We start from the raw sequence: 16,927 nt of genomic DNA on the forward strand, positions 1-16,927 counted from the left end.
TGGTTTTAGCAGTTGGGGTTATTCAAGACCCGCACAGTTTTGGGAGATGACGGCGGGGTATATCTTTGGAGGGAAGCCCTTTTTTTTTTTTTGCTTTTATGGTTCTCTTACAAGTTGCACTTTAATATCTCTAAATTAAGTACATCCTCTTCTCGTGATCCCTGTAATAATATGCCTTTTTACATCTGAAATCAAATAATTAAATTCCTTATGCCAGTCCCTGATGCATTCTGAAACTCAGTCCTCATGTTGGATATTATAAATTGAACTTGTAACCCCAAAATAAAATGACACATAAGCTTAATTAGTGTAATTTAAAATGGTTTATTTGCCCCAAATATGGTGTTAAATTAAATATGATTATATTTTCAGAAATGGAACATAGAAAACTTTTTGTTCAAAGAGAGATCAACAGTGGGGATGTGAGTATATCTTGGTGAACTGTGCATTGCGTCTATGTATAAATTTACCAGCTTGCATACATCTGTAAATTAACTGATGTCCAATTATTGAATCTCTGCCAGACTTTACATTGCCATTAGTGACTGTCTTAGAATCAGATAGAGCAGGACTCCATCTGATGGGAACAATGAGCCTGCAGGCTTGTCTAGAGCTATATTTGCTTAGCAGATCACTTTAAACTTCAACTTTATGTTTCTTTGGAATATTAGTGGGGGCCCAATGTAAACAACAGTAGGGAGCACAAGAACAAGTGCTGTTCTTGGCATCATGATCCCTTGGTGATGTACCACTGATTAAGGTGGAAATAACATCCCTTCAGCAGCCTTCTTTGGAATCCCATCCCCTACTTTCCCTTCTGCAAGCATTTCTAAACTAATTATCGAATAAATGTCTGTTCCCATTTCCTCCCTCCTCCGCCCAAAGATTTGCATTGTAAGCCAATGCATAGGAGATAAAGTCCCCAGTCAGAGCCTACTGCACCTCTTTCCCAGCCTCCTTCTCACTTTCATGCTCTGGCTTTAAGAAATCAGCTCTTTGGAAGCACTACAGCACCTCAAAGAAACTCCTTACAGCACCCACAGAGACCTCATTCTGAACCACAGAGAAACTGAATCAGTGAATCTAATCAGGCGAGTAGATGCATGAGACTTTAGTCCTTTGTCTAAGAAGCCCATCAGGGGTTTTCTCTGTCTTTCTTGACCCACAATATCAATATCCTTATCTTTGAGGACACTGTTTCAAGTCTGTTTCCCAGTGTTATCGGCAGAAGGGACGGGAAATTCCAAGACAATGGTGTGCACTTGCTTCTGAGGAAATAGGGTAAATAATGCAGCCCTTAGATTCTGTTCTTTTTCCATTGGCAAAATACAGAATGCTATTGAGTAGCAATAGGTAGTGCATGAAAAGAGATTGGGATGTGGCAGTCCAATCCTTGTGATCCTTTGATAACAATGAAGTAGCCAGTTTAAAATGAGTTTAGTCCAGGAAGTATCATAGAAATTTTACAACTGACAGTGCATCAAGCCTTCCTAGACTCAGTTCTTCTTTCCTGGTGCCTGTTGTTACATCTTTGTCTTTGTTCTCATTTTTCTCCCAATGAGTCACACTGCCCAGTCCTGAAAGCCACTGTCTTAGACTTACATCTAGCAGATTTAGGAGGTATGGGCAGCACCCTGTGAGAGCAAGACCCTGGTCTCACGTCAATGGCTAGAGATGTTGCCCCGTGCAGCCAAGACGAAGCAGTGAGAAGTAGTAATTCACCAGAGAAATAATACTGATTTTGAGGGCCAACAGACTTCATTTCAAATCCCAGCTGCCTCTTTCAGGTTCTGTTCCTTTGGTAACTTTCCTGAATTTATCTGGGATTCAATGCTACTCATCTCTAAAAGAAGGGTAATAAATCTTTGTAGTGTTATTTTGAGAAGTATAATACTGGGTATGATGCTTCTGTGTATTATAAAAGCTCAGTCGATAGCATATTAAATAATGCAATCATCAGTTAGTAAATAGGACTGTACTTGCTCTTGCCTTATCTCTGTCTTTTCTACTCTCCTATCCATTACTACCATGGTCTGAAGAAAACGAGGAAGAGGTCAGCTGCAGAATTCTGTCCCAATTCATCTATGTTTTGAAATAGCAAAAGACACTATCAAAGAAGATTTCTTTGATCAGAGAGAACTTTGACTTTGCCAGAAAAAACAAAGATTAAATTGTTGAAGAAAGGGCAGCCCAGGTGGCTCAGCAGTTTAGGGCCGCCTGCAGCCCAGGGTATAATCCTGGAGACCCGGGATCGAGTCCCACGTCGGGCTCCCTGAATGGATCCTGCTTCTCCCTCTGCCTGTGTCTCTCCTCTCTCTCTCTGTGTCTCTCATGAATAAATAAATAAAATCTTAAAAAAAATTATTGAGGAAAGAGATCTTCTTCATTAACCCCCATAGGGAAGAAGAGAGTGCTTCTGACCCAAACAGCTACTTTCTTCTATCTTTGTGTAGAGAAAGGGACAATGCTCCGCATCTACCACAAGCCAGGTGCTTTGCTAAGGGGCCCATCACTTATTTTGCTCTGACAAAAGTGCTTTGTACTTCTCAGTCTCCTACCTCTTCCAGGCTTCTTTTCTAATTGGACCTGTCATCACCAGCATCACCAGCAACCCCTTTATGTGACCAAGGGCTAGAACTATCCTTTTTCCCACCTTTCTCCTGGGAGCAAAATTCATAAGTTTCAAATATGAAGAGAAACCTAAATGGGGAAACAACGTGTAACTTTCAGGTTTTTTTTCACTATAAAAACATTTTCCTTTCCTAGTCACCCCTCCACAGAGTGTGTCTTTTTCTGTTTCATTATATTTCAAGTTAAATCCAAATAAATTCTTGAAGAGAGAAATGTTAGAAAATGTGGATTCCTGTTTTAACTCTGGCACTGTTTGACTTGTCACCACTTTCTGTTGTTGGCCAGTAGAGATGAGAATCTTTAAAAATTAAGGAGAGCACAAGATCTGAACCTTCACTAGATCCTACTCAAATTTTGAGTAAAAATCATCAAGGAAACATTTGATTAGTAAACTCCTATGTGTATGGAGTCAGTGCTGAGATAATCAAAAGTAGAGTTCTATATTCAGGACTCAATTATGGGAATAAAATGTTCATCTCTAGAGCTCTTACTGCAGCAGTGTCTGGCTCAGTCCCATTCTGTTTATTGTTGGCCTTCACAAGGATACTTATGTTCCTACCAAAAATACAAGTAAACCATAACATGGGCGTCAGAAATCATAAACACAGCATTCTCTCAAAGAGTACCTATTCCCTGGAGAATTGACCTCAGACCAACATCAAGCATTGAGGGCTGATTCCCCGATGCCCAGATGAGCCTGATACAGGGACAAGGAATAGTCTGCTGGCTCTGAGTCTGGGCTTCTTTAGCGTCTCTTGATAGATGGGATAATTCAGAATCTTTTGACATGTTTCATTACAAAGGTTGGACTGGAAAAATATTCCTTTCCGTAGAAAGTGAGACCCCTGACAAATAAAATGTACAAATTTACTATTTAAACCATTTTCACCAATGCAAGAGAGTTCTTCCTTAGTATGAAATCAAATTCCCCAAACTAAGGGAGAGGCACTGGCCATTACTAAATGTAGAGGTATCTTCCTTCTTCACATTCTTATTCAGAAAGTTCTTAGTGGGCTGTCTGCTTGCTCCTAACCATCAAAAAACGTGCTAATATGGAGGTGAGGAGGAGGAGATGGGGCGAACTGGAAACTAGGAAATATGGCATGGTTTAAATCCACCCCAGGTTATTATGGAATGAAAAGTTCCATCATCTGACAACTGTTTAGGAGTTTAAAAAGAGCTAGTGGCTGCTTTCCAAGTAAAATATTAGTGAAAATATATACAGAGAAATGTCAGCCTAATAGAATTTCTAAAGACAATGTTGGTACAAAATGGTTGCAGGCCAAGAGCACAGGTCCCTGATAATGAAATAATGGGAGTCCACAAGAGCTGCCAATCACAGTGCTACCATTTAATCCCAGAGCCAGCACACTGGTAAATACCAATGTCCTCACTTTCCAGCGCACTGCAGGTTGTAAGAAGAGGTACTAGCCCTGTAGTCGACCCATTCTCCTTCTCTAAGCAAACTTATGACTGGCTGGAAATGAGAAGGAAGCTTGGATGGGGCCCAGTGTGGAGGCAGCTTTAACAGTTGGCCTCTGGTGCTCCTCACATGTATACCCAAAGAAGGCAAAATACACAGACTTCAGAATCTCTGGGTTTGCAAATGAGTTCTAGATGGTTGTTCAATTCCAAAAGTTTGGCCAGATTCCTCTAAAGGTCTGGTTATAGATGACCATAAAACTTGCAGATCTCTGTGGTCAGGTTTCCATAGTTTTCATGGGTTCTGAGCTTATGAGCTGTGTGGCTGCCACCCAAACACCCATTCTTATGCAAAAATATCCACCTGAAAATACTGAAATAAGTTTTCTCTTTGCAAAGAGTAGGAATCTGTGACTGAATGGAAAGTAATTTGGGGTTGCTTGCAAATGAACTCTCAAGTCCTAGAAGGCAGAGATATTATATTGTACATTTTTGAACATTCTTAAACCCTCCCAGCATGTGGGACAGTAGCCTGGGAAAATAGGTGTCCACTACATGAATCCATGCTGTGCATATTTATTCGACCCAGTAACCAAGTTCTGAAAAGTTCTGGCAAAATATACCAAAACCAACACGAGATAACATTAAGCAGTAGTAATATGGGGAAAGCAGGTTGCTATTCTAGACAATTTGAAGCAACAAATTAATTCACTCCGGCAAAATAATCATCTTTACCTCACTCATATGTGGAATTTAAGAAACAAAACAGAGGATCATAGAGGAAGAGGGGAAAAAATAAAACGATGAAATCAGAGAGGGAGACAAACCATAAGAGACTCTTAATCATAGGAAACAAACTGAGGGTCACTAGAGGGGGAGAGTGGAGGGATAGGGTGACTGGGGGAGTTGGACATTAAGGAGGACATGTGATGTAATGAGCACTGGGTGTTGTATAAGACTGATGAATCACTGACCTCTACTTCTGGAACTAATAATACACTATATGTTAATTAATTGAGTTTTAATTTTAAATTCAAAAAGTAAATAATCATCAGTCTTCTGAAAACCAGAAGAGAACAAAAGCTGGGACTCCAGAGCAATCACAAAACACAAGATTTCATCATTTAAACATAAGTGGGGGCTTAGGCAGCACCATCATAATTTTAAGCCAAACTTCATATATCCTTCCAGATTGGGCCATCTTCCTCCAGCATTATCGGAGAGGGGTATTACTTCTGCTTTCTATGCCTTCTGATTAGTTCCCAAAGTAAGTGACTCCAACCAAACCATCAATTTTAATCAAAGACTTTTGCCTTGAAACAAATAAGAGCTCCATCATTTTCACATATGACACCAAGCCAAAAGGAGACAAGAAGGGGTGGTGTGACTATGGAGCAAAATGTATGTATTATAAGCTTTTTTTCAGTAACAAAGGAAAATTGAGCATAAAATAGTCATGAGTCGCTGATGATATATAACCCTGAAACTCCCATTACCTAGGAAAAAGAAGCATTGAACTGCATATTATCATGAACGTCTGTTTTGTACATCCGCATAGGAAAATGCTTTTGAATGCAGCATCATCAATGATTGGCAGAGAATAATTATATTGTTCCTGTATAGTTTTGAAAGATTAAAAGGTAGATTAAAAAATAATTTAAAGGTAATAGTGTACATAGTTATTTCTCTTCAATTTGTGTAAATAATCAGTAACCAGAATGGAAAAAAGCAAAAAGCTCTCTTTGATAATACACATTGTTATGCAGGGTGTCTGTCATTTCAGCATAATCAGATGAATTTTTGTTTGCAAATTATAAATTATTCAGAAAGCTTCTTATTACAGTTATGCGGCTGTTTACTGTGGGAGGGAGGGAGAGCGTACTTCATTTTCCTGATGTACACTCTAAAAACGGAGACAAAAATAAAGCGTTTGGCACATTTAGTGGGAGGGCCTGTTCCAAGCTAAATACAAAGGGAAGACAAATGCAATAATTGAGCTGCATTTATGAAACCAAAATATAATTGCATTGGGGGATTTTGAGGCTGGTTCTTCATGTGTAGCTGTCTTTGTACGGCCGACTCCGGATAGCGTGCTCATAGACTTGGATTTGCAGGCAGGGTCATCGTCCTTTCTGAAGGTCACAAGTACAGATCTGACGGGAACAAGTACAGTGTCCAAAGGCGAACTGCCACGTTGAGAAGCAATCAAGCCGTTTCCACGGGGCTGATTGCCTCCAACTCCACCTCGAGGCAATTAACAAAGTGGCAGCCAGGTCTTGATTAATCAGCAGAGGCACTAATGAACCAGCCTTGCCTGAGGTTTCCTGCGCTCTCTGATTCCTAACTGCCTCTTTAGTGAATGACTTGGGGCCTCAAGTGAGCCTCATGCCAGCAGCGCCAATTCCGCTTGGGCACAGAACGTCCTGCTAAGCGGTGCGTTCGTGTTTGTTGTCTAGCAAAATGCTCCTCATATAAATATTTAACTTGGGAGAGTCAAAGGCAGGGAGACTGGGTTAGGATTTGGGCCAAGAACTCGATTTTCTCAGTGACTGAGTTCCATTGCAGAGGACCTATGAGAATAACAAGCACTGTATAGCTAGTTGACCCTTGACCAATGTGGGGGTTAGGGGTGCTGACCCCAGGCACAGTAGAAAATCCACATATAACTTTTGATTCCCCAAAAACTTAATAGCCAACTGTTGCCCAGAAGCCTTACTGATAATATAAATAGTCGGTTATCGTATATTCCGTGTGCTATATGTACTTTCTACTGTATTCTCACAATAAAGTAAGCTAGAGAAAAGAAAATGGTAAGAAAATCATAAGGAAGAGAATATATGTACATTTACAACACTGCTACTGTAAAAATAATCCATATATAAGTGGACTCATGGGATTCAAACCCATGTCCTTCAAACCCAGGATCAACTGTTTGCACTAATGCATATATAGCACATAACTGTATGCACACACAGCTCTGAACACAGTCTGGGCACACAGAAGGCTCCCAAACACAGTAGCAAGACTTGTCTCAACATGTGCTTAACTGGCTTTCTGAGTATGGTAAGAGAATAGAAAGTAGAAGATGACTGTTGTCATAGATTGGGCACTCCAGAGTGCAGCCTGAGACAGCAATGAAGAATGAGTCTTATATTTAGAAGATAATTCTAGGAAGTCTGGGAAATGAGCAGGGAAAGGTAACAGGAGAGGAAAATGCATCCACAAAGCTTGCATCATCAGGGCACCTGGGTGGCTCAGTGGTTGAGCATCTGTCTTCAGATATGTGATCCCGGGGTCCTGGGATCGAGTCCTGCATCGGGCTCCCCGCAGGGAATCTGGCTGCTTCTCCTTCTGCCTATGTCTCTGCCCCTTGGTGTGTATCTCTCATGAATAAATAAATAAAATTAAACTTAAAAAAATTTGCATCATCAACAAAGTTGCCTCTGTGGGCAAGTGACGCTTAATCCCACTAGAAAGCCCAAAAACTGGTGAAGATATACATGTCAGGGTTGTTCTCAGGAACAGGATTGCTGGGTGCCCGTCTCCCAGTTCCTTCATTCACCGATTAGGAGCTGCTAGAATGGAGGTGGAGGTGCAAATCCAACTCCTCGCAAGTTGACTTGCTACATGCATGGGCAGCGCAAGCTCTGCCACTGCAGCAAATCCTCAAGCAAAGGCATTGGAAGTCGGTCAGCCTGAAACAATATAGTCAGACACCTATAGCATCTGTTGCAACTACAAAATCAATGTATACTCACATTTAAAAAGCATTTGTCATCCCAATTGTTCCTTACCCCTTGGGTTAAAATCCATAATAGTTTGTATCCTCTACGCGCTCCCTGAGTGGTGGCTGGGTCCGCAGCCCAGTAGCCTACTGAGTGGCAGGAACAAGTTGTTCGTGATTTTTAAAAATTTCCCCCAAAAAAGATAAATAGATAAATAAATAAAAATTTCCCTAGACAATCCACAAAGTGGACTCATGCCGGAGGTACAGGAGATGGATGGCAATTGCTTAATGTATGCTTGCAATAACTTTAATGGTGTTGGTACTGACTACTGTAGATACATCTGGTTGCAGATCCCTGGCCAAATCTACACAAGTAAACAGGTTATCACAGCTGGACCAAGATCTCTTGGTCTCGGCTTGGACCCGATAGTCTGGACTCCTCCAAAAAGTGTCCATGGTGGACAGTCCTGATACACTCTTGGATGCAGCCAAGTTGGGCCCAACATATACAGATCCAACCAAGTACCACCTCTGTATACAAATCAACACTTCAAATATCAGGGATGAAGAGTCCCCCAAAATTCTCAGCCAGCATCCCATTGCTCACCGATTATGGGTTTTTGTTTCAAATAAATCATTTCTATTTAATCCAGTAAACTATTTCATAGAAAACCATAACTTGATATTATAAACCAATCATTCCATAACATTTGCTACTGCATACATTTTTACAAACAAGGCTTATATCAGACATTTACTCTGTCAAAGCCATAAGTGGACATAAATTATGAAATCCAACTGATGTCAATCATCAGAACCAAAAGAAACTACAATAAGCGATGCCTCTTACTTCTCATTAATTATTGCCTTTGCAGTTGGAATTGGACTCAGTGTCTTTTACTTCCTGTTCTTAATTGTTTAGAGATGCTGAGGGCAATTAAACAGCTCTTGCTTTTCATTCTAGAAGGGCCTAGATTTGGTGATAGTTAAAATGTTAGGATCCCTTAAACAAATAGCTTCCTATTTGTGTCCCATCAGGATGCAAGTGCAAGTTTGAATCTATAAAGATCTTGGTGGTTGGTATCCTAGCTGCCCAACTGACTCTCTCTCTCTCTCTCTCTCTTTCTCTTTCCATATGCTGCAAGCAAATAATTAGAACAAGCAAAACATGTAACATTTTTACCTTCAAACCACCTGCTTCCTGAGCATCCCTAGGTCTTCCTTGAGCAGTAGATAAAAGAAGCACTGAGAAATTGAGGGACTTCCAGGATCAAACAGGTTAAAAGTTCCTGCCACAAAGTCTAAAAAGAGAAATAAGACCATTTTCTCAACAATTCAGATACCCCCTACCTATGCCTAAATTGCCCATGCAAATTACTTACAAAATGTGATTGCTTTGAACTTTCTTGGAATTGTTTAGATAAAGCATGGATTTCTCAGAAAAAAAATTATACCTCAAATACTGCACTTCATATCTTAAAGAGTTGATGAGTATAAATGTGGTCACATAGTCTGCATCTCCCTCAATTTGGATGCTCTGTACCTTGAACATGAAGTTCAGATTCCTGCACATTTTCACTTCCTAAATGTTGCTAGGGGTTCCCAGGGAGGGGTCCTGAGAAGTAACTGAATATTTTGAGGCTGGAGATGCTGCATATGGTTGCAGAGAATGTCGACTGCTCACTTCCAGGGGAGCTATTTCTGGGTGTGGTCGTGCTAGATTTATACACTTCCCTGCAGATAGCAGTACAGTGTTGTGATGGAAGAAGGGCTTTTTCTCACCAACAAGCCCTTTGAATAACTAGTGAGATATTTACAACCAATTATGATGTGGGCTCTGGGATTTATTGAAACGCTTGTTCACCTAGGGCTATGGCTGGATTCTAGGTCCCAGTTCTGGCCATAGTATCCTGAAGTAGTTTCAATGGTGTCTCCTGAAAATTCGCATTGAACCAAAAAAAGTCAGATTATGAGCCTTATTTGGAAATTAAGGTCTTTGTAGATGTAATTAGTTAAAGAAAGAAATGAGATCATACTGGATTAGAGTAAATCTTAAATCCAATGATTAGTATCCTTATAAGAAGAGGAGAAGACACATAAAAGGATGAAGGCCATGTGAAGATAGGGAAGCACCATCCTCCATATGGAGATTGGAGTAATACATCTGTAAGCCAAGGAATGGCAGGGATTGCTGGGAGCCGCCACATGTTAAGGGGGCAAAGAAGGATTCTTCCTTCTAGGCTTTAGAAGGAGCATGGCCTTGACAACATCTTGATTTTGAACTTCTGGCTTCTAGGATCTTCTCAGTTCCTTGGCATCTTTGGAAGATTCACTAATGATATAAAAAGAATTTGTCATAAATCATATTGTCATGATTTCTTGTGAAGAATATTTTGAAAGAGTAAGGAAAATGCATAGAGATTTTAGTAATTTAAAATAGACAAAGGATAAATTTTTAAATTTTTCAGTGGGAGCCAAACATCCATATTTATTAAGGATTATTAATAAAACAGTGATAATTTGGTGAATTCATTTTTATTTTCTTATTTGGGGATACCTCCCCTTCCCATATGTTCTGTTGAATGGCCTTTCAGGTTTCAACTTTTGTGCCCCTATTGCTCTTTCATTGGAAGAAATTAGCAGGCCTTTCACATTTTTTGAAGGAAGCATCAGCTAGGGTCCATAGGAAAAGTAATGGCTTAGAAACGGTGATGAATGCCAGTTCTCCCAGGGCACATCAGCTCTAAGTGTGGCTATGTGTGCATGGAGGAAATGGCAGATTTGAATAAACATCCTGAAAGATTTTGATAGAGTTCCAGAATCTGCTAGCTACCCACATTTGCTGTGTGCTTTATTTGTGCTTGATTCAGCTTTCCAATAATGAAGTTAACCCTTTCACAAACAGCATCAGAGGTGGCAAAAAAAAAAAAAAAAAAAAAAAAAAAAACCATCATCAGGGAAGAAAAGGTTCTGTTAAAAATGGCCCAGTTGTATTCATTCAAAAATGACATATTCAGTTCTTTGTGCAGAGCATGATATAGACATTGGGGTAGATGCAGAAATGATTTCCTGTTCTAAAGGATCTTATATAGTAGCAAAATAGAAAGATGCAGAAACAACACATCATAATAGTTAAAATGAGTCATAAAGTAATCTTACAGGGCATCCCAACAGTCATGGATGTCTGGGCACAACTTGAAGACGAGAGAGCCATTGTGCTAGGAATCTGGTTGCATGTGTGGCTGAAAAGCATTTAGCATCACCATCATCATCATCTCAAAGAAAGGGTCGAAACATACCAGCTTGGGGTGCCTGGGTGGTTTGGTGGTTGGTTAAAGCCTCTGACTCTTGATTTCAGCTCAGGTCATGATCTCAGGGTTGTGGGACCGAGCCCCATCAGACTCTGCATGGAGCCTGCTTAAAATTGATCTCCTTCTGCCGCTCCCCCAGCTCTTTCTCTCTCTCTCTCTCTCTCCCTCCCTAAAAAAACAAACAGAACAGAATAAAACAAAACAAAAAATATACTAGCTTCATCTGAGAACAAAACCTAGGGATCAAGCTTTACTTATTTTAAGTAAAGCTCAAGGAAGTTGGTTCAGATTATCGTACAACCCAAAAATATGTGGATTGCTTACACAAAACATGAAATACTAAACAATCAAGATGGAATAATCCAATTCATTGAAGACTAGTATATATGCATTTTGTCTGGCCCTCTGATCTTATAGTCGGTCAGTTTGTCTCTTGGATATTGCCTATACAAACAAGAAAAAGAAGTGAGTGGGATTGGGAGGATTCTTTATGTTCTACTATTGCATGTCTTTGTTGACTTTTATCCTGTAAGTATAATGTGTGTCAAAAAGCGAAAATGTAAGTCATTAACATTTCACTTAAAAAAAATCGTAATGATTGTTTAATAGCCCATTATATGAATGTTTCACAATTTATGTAAATATTGCCCTGTTGAAGGCCTTCAGGCTGTGCCTTGTTCCTTTCAGCAAGCCTATTTATTATCTCTATCAATTTGCTAATTCAGTGTTTTTGTATCACTTTTCTCTTTTATTTCCTGTATTAGTTCCCCAGTGCCATAAATCACTAGGCCAACTTCAACCTAAGCCAGGACACTCAGTGTCCACTAGTGAAAGAATTAACATAAATGAATAAGAAATCCCAGTAATGACCCTGAGGACACCATTGAAAGAGAAGACTTCAATAACAGCTTCAGTAAGTCTGTGATATATAAAGATCAAGTTGGGCTAATGTCCATAAACAGGAAAAAGCATTAATTTATGTTTTTTTTGTACTTACCACACAGAATAACCATTTATCAGCCTAACTAAAAGGGTCTATGACTTGCCAACTACTCTCTTTGTGTGAACACATTAAACACGGCAGGTTCTTGCAAATAACTAAGGAATTCTTTTAACATGAATTTCCAAAGCTTTATTTTAGTATTTCTTTATACCAAGAAATGGGTTTAGTGCAGAGGGGATAGAGAACAAATGAGCATAGCCTCAAGTCGTAAGGGGTTCCTTACCCAACAAGGGAGAAAAGAAAACAATTTACTGTGAAAAAAAAAATCTGTCAGTGGATTCTTGGTACTTTCAAGGCATTGTTCTACATGCTAAGGAAAGGCAGGCATTTTCAATTTGATACAGGACCCTTCCTCAACAAGGAAACATGACCTCAATGTCAATACATAGCCACAAGTTAATGTGGTACCCCTAACTGGACATGATGGGAGGATCCTTTACCTTGTGAAAATTAATAGAAGGAAACCTCATTTAAAATGGAGCTGGAGACCAGAGGATGGACCTTTCACACCCACCACTCTTGCAGCCCTTTGCAAAACTAACAGGAAGAGATCAATTGCACATTCTCCTCCAGAAGACACCATTATACTTGACTACCCCAGAAGGAAGAGGATTTTCTCCTTGCCCAGCAACAGGCCAGCCAATGAGATGGTCACCTCTGCCAACAAAAAGCCACTACACTTCAAACTTCCAGTTTACTCCAGTGTACTTTTTGTTTAGAATGATCCTTACCAACTTTTTCCTTTCCCCTATAAAAGAGCATTCCTCTCCTTTGTTCTCCAGACTTGCCTATGGTTTTATGTAACTTGCATGTCCCAAATTCCAATTCTTTGCTATTCCTGAGCAAGCCCATTTTGCTGCCAAGATAACTAACAGTTTTATTTTTAAGGTTAACAAGCTTTATGGTATTTTTTTCCCAAACACCATAGCTTAGGCTAATCATGGAGGGGGAAAAAGACAAACCCAACCTAAAGACTAATCTACAAAATACCTAGTTGTTTTTCTCTCCCCAAAAGGATTGAGTTCATGTATAAGAAAAATCCTGAGAAATTGTTACTTTCCAGAGAAGACCAGAGAAACATGATGCAATACAGGATCCTGGATGGGCTGGAAGGTGGAAAAAGAGAGAAAGAGAGAAGAAAGAAAGAAAGAAGAAAGAAGAGAAAGAAAGAAAGAAAGAAAGAAAGAAAGAAAGAAAGAAAGAAAGAAAGAAAAGAAAGAAAAAGAAAGAAAGAAAGAAAGAAAGAAAGAAAGAAAGAAAGAAAGAAAGAAAGAAAGAAGAAAGAAAGAAAGAAATTAATTATTGGAAACCCTGATGAAATCAGAGTAAAATCTGAGCCTGGTTTCTTAGATTTGACAGATGCACCATGAAAAATGTAACAGAATAACCTCAGGGGGAGCTGAAAACAATGAGGGTTATGTGGGAACTTTATTTACTGCAAACTGTAAATAAAAAAACTATTCCAAGATAAAAAGTTCATCAAAAAATAACAGGATGCCTGGGTAGCTCATTGGTTGAGTGTCTGCCTTTGGCTCAGGTCGTGATCTTGGGGTCCTGGATTTGAGTCTGCATTGGGCTAGCTGCAGGGAACCTGCTTCTCCCTCTGCCTGTTTCTGCCTCTCTGTGTCTCTCATGAATAAATAAATAAAATCTTTAAAAAGTTAATTAATTAAAAATAAATAAATGTGGTGATAGTATAAGGTATTTACAATGATAAGGTTTCTAGGTTTTCTTCTCATCTCTATAAAGCTATATAAAAAGCACCAAGGGAAGATCAGTGTGACAAAGTCCACATGCGTATTCAGGAAAAACTTCACTCAGTGAGATAAAATTTGAGGTGAGTATCCATGGTTGAGTAGAGATTTGCCACCTACAGAGAAGGGTACAAAGGAACAAAAAACAGTCCTTAAAGAGCACTGCATGTTGGAGAGACCCAGAAGAAATCATGTTGCCTGCAGCTCCAAGAGTTAAGGTGCTCAAAGCCAATTTCCCCACCAGGGCCAGAACCAAGAGCCAAGGGTCCGTGATACTTTTAAGGATCCACAAAATGTCCCAATTTCTTTGAAAATCCAAAGAAACCAAAAGAACTTTAAATCTGTGGACATGTTTTAAAATCTATTTTAACATAATTGTCTTTATAACAATGGAGTAATAAATATTTGTATTATTATTTTTTAATTACAAAGGGGACCTAGAAAATTTGTGATGTGTCCTGGTGGCATTTATTTGTATCATCTTATGTTAAGAGACCTGCCTTTTTCCAGAATTAAAAAAAAAAAAAAAACAACTTTTCATGTCTTCAATGAACATGTTTTAATATATAATTTTAACACATTTGTCTTTTAAATAAGAGTCATAAAATATAATTTTCAATATTTTTTTTGGAGGAAGGTGCCCATATCTGTGAAGTGCCAAGGACCCATAAAAGCAAGAATGTGTCTTTGATGATATTTCATGTGTGCTATCTTTTATTAAGAAGCCAGCTTGGCAATATTAAATTCAGATTGAATTAAGTCAACCTAATGAGATATTTTAGTAGGTAATGTAAATATAAATGTATTACAAGTAAACAATTTTGTTCAAAATTAATTTTTTAGGGAAATCAGATCTGCCAAACACCAAATATATATACATATCAAATATATGTGTCATATATATTTATATATATCAAACATATATAGCAAACATCAAATATATATAAATAAAATATGTTGAGTTTTCTCTATTTTTTATATATTATCTCTTGTATTCTTCAACTATTCTAATCCTCATTTTCTTTATTTTATGCCTCATTCTTTATATAGCTGCCTTAAAATAAGGAGGTAGTTGATTTAAAATTAAATGACTATGTGAGCAATTTGCTTGATTTTTTTAAAAAAGATTTTATTTGTTTATTCATGAGAGGCAGAGAGAGAGATAGAGACACAGGCAGAGGGAGAAGCAGGCTCCATGCAGGGAGCCCGACATGGGACTCAATCCCGGGTCTCCAGGGTCACACCCTGAGCCAAAGGCAGATGCTCAACCGCTGAGCCACCCGGGCTGCCCAATTTGCTTGATTTAAACTAACTTGTATCTAATTTATTAATCAGTAAATACTAACATACTTAAATATGTATAAGGGTTAAGAGAAGAATCTAAATAAGTTTACATAATTCAATCTTTCAATTTACTTGTTCGTGTGCAGAAAGCTAATACTAACCCCAGTAATATAACTCCCTTCACTAAGGAAAGTAAAGATTATATATTCTGTGCTAATCACACATGCCCTTAAATTATGGTCTGAAAACATTGACACCTCCCAATGTATGTGTGAAATGGAGAATTTTACCATACTGTTACTGGTTTCTTGCAATCTTATATAAAGCAGACTTCATTATTTTTAAATAACTTTATTTCTATCTGACTTGGAACTTATACCTCTCCTTATTTTTCAAAAGTGAAAAATATCAGCACATCAAAGCTGGTCCTACAAATAGAATTAGCAGATAAAAATGTATATGGAAGTTTCTATGAGTCTCTCCATCCTCTCTAAGCATGCACACATGCACACACACATACACACACACACACACTCCTTTTTGTTAAGACATTGTCTCCAATTAAAATAAAAATACTGCTTCTGGGGGAAAATATCCAGCCTCAATATTTGGACCCCTGCTTTCAGTATAAATATATTCACACGTTTTCTTGTAAAAATGAGAAAAGAATGGGGACTAAAGTTACCAGACAACTGAAGGGTTTCATGTGAAAAGAACAGACTCAAAATTGTAATGAGCAGGGCAGCCCCAGTGGCTTAGTGGTTTAGCGCCGCCATCAGCCTGGGGTGTGATCCCGGACACCCGGGATGGAGTCCCACATCAGGCATCAGGCTCCCTGCATGGAGCCTGCTTCTCCCTCTGCCTATGTCTCTTCCTCAACTCTCTCTCTCTCTCTCTCTCTCTCTGTGTCTCTCATGAATAAATAAATAAAATCTTAAAAAAAAATTGTGATGAGCAGTGGAACATTATTCCTGTTCAAAGTTTCTTTGTGATTGACCCGAAGACAATGTTGAATAATAAAAGATAAGCAGCATATTACCAAGAAGAGGAAGTGCAGAACACAAGAATTACGATCCTGGCGCAGCCACTTACTAGATTGTGCCACCTTTGGACACACCACTTGGCCTCTCTCAGTCTCAGTCCCCACTTCTGAAAATGAATGCAATTATAATTCTTAGCTCAGAAAGATCTAACAAGGGTTAAATTAAATGAAGCGATATATACAGAAAGCTCTTTGAAAACAATCCATACAGGTAATTATTATTTTGATAATGTCTACAGTGTGAATACGTGTGTATATATGTATATGTACATATACATGCTATACATTTGTTCTGTGACTATTAATATATTATAATATATTACTTACATCCCTACCACTCATAAAACATCTACAACAAAACCAAACCCATTCACACAGAATAATGGTGACCAGGTGTGTGATTGCCCCTCTCATGGACTATCTCTGAGTAGGAAGAGGTAAGTGAAGAAAATGAGAAGGTCTTGGAACCAGCATAGTTTTGGGTTTTGTCCAGACCCTGCGGATTCCCCACTCTGCGTGGCCACTGCCTTTTCACTCTCATTAGCAGTCCAGTCCAAATGAAGGGCAGCTCTTTCCAAGATTTGCAATAACCTGATAGGTTCCTAATTATTCTTTTTCCACCCTTTCCTACTTCAATACACTCCAAAGTCTATTTCTCTCTGAGAACTCTATTGAGCAAAGCACAACCACAACTTGAAGTCTAGTTTTGGATTCAGTTACATGTTCAGCTGTTTGACTAGCAGAAAGGAGAGT

The sequence above is a fragment of the Canis lupus genome, chromosome 1, assembly GCF_048164855.1.
Source record: "Canis lupus baileyi chromosome 1, mCanLup2.hap1, whole genome shotgun sequence".
NCBI lineage: Eukaryota > Metazoa > Chordata > Mammalia > Carnivora > Canidae > Canis > Canis lupus.